Source organism: Suncus etruscus, chromosome 10 (assembly GCF_024139225.1).
Source record: "Suncus etruscus isolate mSunEtr1 chromosome 10, mSunEtr1.pri.cur, whole genome shotgun sequence".
Taxonomy (NCBI): domain Eukaryota; kingdom Metazoa; phylum Chordata; class Mammalia; order Eulipotyphla; family Soricidae; genus Suncus; species Suncus etruscus.
The window spans coordinates 54,800,723-54,805,070 of NC_064857.1; the positions used below are offsets into that span (position 1 = coordinate 54,800,723).

Consider the following 4,348-nt stretch of genomic DNA (forward strand, 5'->3'; position numbering starts at 1 on the left):
TGTGTCCTGAACCTTGGGCCACTTGCTCAGCCCCTGGAGCCAATTCCACTGGGCCTGCACTGGTGCTAAATAAGCTCCATTTGGCATTGTTTGTTTGTTTATTTATTTATTTATTTTTGTTTTTTGGGTCACACCCAGCAGTGCTCAGGGGTTACTCCTGTCTCAACACTCAGAAATTGCTCCTGGCAGGCTCAGGGGACCATATGGAATGCCGGGATTCAAAACACTGTCCTTCTGCATACAAGGCAAACACCTTACCTCCATGCTATCTCTCCAGCCCCTTGATTTGTTTTTAAATCCAAGTGGGTGTTTTTATCTTTTCATCTTCCTGGAAATTCTGTGAGTCTGTGGTGAAGCCTGACAACAGCATGACCCTGATATCCTGGGTGCATCCTGTGCTTGCCCATGGTGTTGTCATTGTGACTCATGTGACTCCTAAGTCTTCTTTAGTCTGGACAACATGTTGACTGGCAAGACAAGAACAAGAGATAGGATCTTATTATTTCACAAAATCATTGTCAAGAGCTTTAAGAAGATTATTTCAAATGTACTAGTTGGATCTGAAGATGATGCAGTGTGGCAGAGCAATGAAGTAACCATATCTTACATGTGTGGCTGAGGGCAGCAAGTCAGATAACCAAGCCAAGTTTAATAGGCTTGGTCAAGTCACAGATTAAAGTTTGCTAGTTTATCACAATACTGCAGTAAATTGTCACAAGAGAATTATTTTGACTACATGTACAAATCAGTAAAAACTAATATGCTGGTCAGAGAGATAGCATGGAGGTAGGGCATTTGTCTTGCATGCAGAAGGACGGTGATTTGAATCCCAGCATCCTATATGGTCCGTCCCCCCCCCCCCCCCCCCCCCCCCCCGCCTGCTAGGAGCGATTTCTGAGCATAGAGCCAGGAGTAACCCTTGAGTGCTGCAGGGTATGACCCAAAAACAAAAACAAAAAAAGCAAACAAAAACTAATATGCTAACATTTTTGTGAGCTGGAAAAATGTCCACTAAACTGTCCCACAAAAATTATATCTATTTGGAATTATTCAATGTTAATGTATATTCATGAGTATTTTGTGCATCCTCACCTTGCACCAGGGACAATTTGATAATGATTGGGGTGGGAGGCTGTCCACACTCGGCAGCACTCAGGGGTTACTCCTGAGTAATACAATTCAAAAATCCCTTCCTCATACCTATATTGATTGCAGCACAATTTACAATAGCAAGACTCTGGAAACAACCAAGATGCCCTTCAACAGATGAATGGCTAAAGAAACTGTGGTACACCTACACAGTGAAATATTATGCAGCCATTAGGAGAGATGAAGTCATGAAATTTTCCTATACATGGATGTACATGGAATCTATTATGCTGAGTGAAATAAGTCAGAGGGAAGAGATAGACACAAAATAGTCTCACTCATCTATGGGTTTTAAGAAAAATAAAAGACATTATTATAATAATGCCCAGAGACAATAGAGATGAGGACTGAAAGGACCAGATTAGGCTATGAAGCTCACCACAAAGAATGGTGATTGCAGTTAGAGAAATAACTACACTGACAACTATGTTGACAATGCCAATGAGTGAGAGAAATAGAATGCCTGTCTTTAATACAGGCAGGGGTGGGGGGGGGATTGGGGTCATTGGTAATGGGAATGTTGCACTGGTGAAGGGTGTGTTTAGAAAAAAAATCAGTGCTCACTTTGGCAGCATATATACTAAAATTGGAACAATACAGAGATTAGCTTGGCCCCTGCACAAGAATGACACGCAAATTTATGAAGTGTTCCATATTAAGAAAAAAAATCATATTGAGGGAACCCTGTCATTGTAGGAAACAATATAATGCTTAAGTGTCTGAATTAATTATTAATATTAATAATAATTAAATTAATTATTTTAAAATTATAATACAAATCTCTTTAGATATAAAATAACCCAAAAAAGAACATTTACTATAAATGAAACATTTATTATTGAAAAAAAAATGGGCTACTTTCCAGGGGAAAAAAGGCATAAAATCTATTACAATTATGCGCTGAAATACAATAATGTGGACTAAATAAGTGGCATCTTTATCACAGTCCTCTTAATTACAAGGGTTTTTTTGGTTTTTGGGCCACACCTGGTGACGCTCAGGGTTTACTCCTTGCTGTGCGCTCAGAAATCTCTCCTGGCTTGGGTAACTGTGACTCCACCCCGGATTTATGTGTAACTACTTGCAAGACACGCCCATTCCTGGGAGGCATCTTGGGTGGATATTATGTGTATCATTACCTGCAAGGCCCTCCAAGGAATAGGATGGATCTTGGGGCGATTATAAAGGTGTGGCCTCAGGGCCACAGAGGAGGAATTTGCATTTACTTGGATGGAAAGCTATGGCTAAGGGAGAAGGGAGAATGCAGGGCTGAATGCGTAAATGGTTAGAAGCCACAAATGTTGGCTAGGGCATGAATAAAGCTGATACTTCCTGAAGCCTGTCTGAGTGAGTCTGATTCCCACCACTCTCATAAACCTTCAGGGGGGTCTCATAAACCTGAAGGGGGTTGCAGAGCCAAGTGGCCTGGGATGGCAGAGAAAGGTCCCTCCATGTGTCCACCACTATCCAAGCCCATCCTAAGGGCTGTAACTCTACAGGTAACCATATGGGACACCAGGGGATCAAACAGTGGTCCATCCTAGGCTAGCGAGGACAAGGCTTACTTCTAGCGCCACCTTGTTGGCCCCATAAATACAGTTTTTGACAACCCTTCAGAACTTCCTGAACAGACTAGCCCAAGTAACCTCTCTACTGGAGAATCAGATAAAAGGACAAAGTGGTCTCCTGGTGGGTAACAGGCTTGAGCTTGTTGCAAGCTGAGATAGAGGGAGCCCTTGAAATGTGTATTGGGAAGAATACTGCCTGAGACTTTAATCAGCCCTCATAAATGAAGTTCTTTGAATTCCAGGAACTATTTGTGGAGCCTAGCCCAGAAAACCATTGAGTCCAGGCCCAAAACAAGGCTCGACCTCTAGAAAGGAAAAGCTCCACTATTAGACAAATGTCATGCTAAGAATATCAAAAGAAGACCACCAACAGCTCTAAAGTCTTTCCGTCCAACAGCCTAACAAAGGACTTTGGAGACAATTTGGAGAAAGTGTTTATAAACCAACTTGGTAGAGCCAAATGCACATTTGCCACATTTCTTGTTGAGCAGTATAGGTCTCTACTTGGGGTGCATTTGCCTGAGATCTGTATTTTCTTACTTTATGGCATGTGCTCTCCATCACTGTACATCTAACAGAAGTGTGTACTCTGCTTTCTACTCTGGAGAAGTCCGTGTTTTCTCTTGACCATGTGTTATTCTTTTCTTTTTTTTATTATATATTTTTATTTAAGTAACTTGATTATAGTTGGGTTACAGTCACAAACAGAACACCCCCTTCACCAGTGTAACATTCCCCCTCCCAATGGTATCACTTTTTTCTAAGTAAACTTGTTTTTGTTTGTTTGTTTGTTTTTTGTTTTGTTTTTTCGGGCCACACCCGTTTGATGCTCAGGGGTTACTCCTGGCTAAGTGCTCAGAAATTGCCCCTGGCTTGGGGGGACCATATGGGACGCCAGGGGGTCGAACCGTGGTCCTTCCTTGGCTAGTGCTTGCAAGGCAGACACCTTACCTCTAGTGCCACCTCGCCAGCCCCAAGTAAACTTATTTTACTTTACTATTCATCTCCTCCTGATTTTTGCTCCCCTGTGGGCAAAAGGTAATAGACCAGGAAAGCCTGGGTAATAACTTAAAAACTGACGTTCCTTTCTTGAAAAGAGCAATTCCTTCTTCCAGCCCAGGTTCCACAACAGGAATCATTTCCCACAATGGGCAGAATAAGTGGATCCAAGTGCTGTTTGAAGACCAACTCTGGGGTGTTGAGATCAGCATCTACTTTCCAAGTGTTCATCGATGACTTTATGAAAGTCTTGTATTTCCCCAAGTACTTCCCTGGTGACAGGTGGGTAGAGAGGGAAGCAGTAGACTCCCATCTGAGGAGGCAGCTCTCTCCTCCCCACTTTCCATAGCTTCTCTGGGAGCCCTATGTCCTTCTTAGGTTAGGAGGTGGGTGTCACATCTCTGACTGGCCAGAGCAGAGTGAAAGAATGGAGAAGGAAATTTGGGACAGAGAGAAGAGTTAAAGAGTCACAGAGGTGGGCCTGGAGAGATAGCACAGCGGCATTTCCCTTGTAAGCAGCCGATCCAGGACCAAAGGTGGTTGGGGGTCCCCCGTGCCTGCCAAGAGCTATTTCTGAGCAGACAGCCAGGAGTAACCCCTGAGCACCGCCGGGTGTGGCCCAAAAACCAAAA

The 4,348-nt window shown here is 43.1% G+C and overlaps 1 non-coding gene across 1 annotated transcript; it reads left to right on the top strand.

Moving 5' to 3' along the window:
- The first annotated feature begins 1,705 nt into the window (after positions 1-1,705).
- Positions 1,706-1,809, top strand: LOC126021702 (U6 spliceosomal RNA). Its single transcript, XR_007500192.1, has one exon. It is a non-coding gene; the product is annotated as a U6 spliceosomal RNA (small nuclear RNA).
- Positions 1,810-4,348: the final 2,539 nt, after the last annotated feature.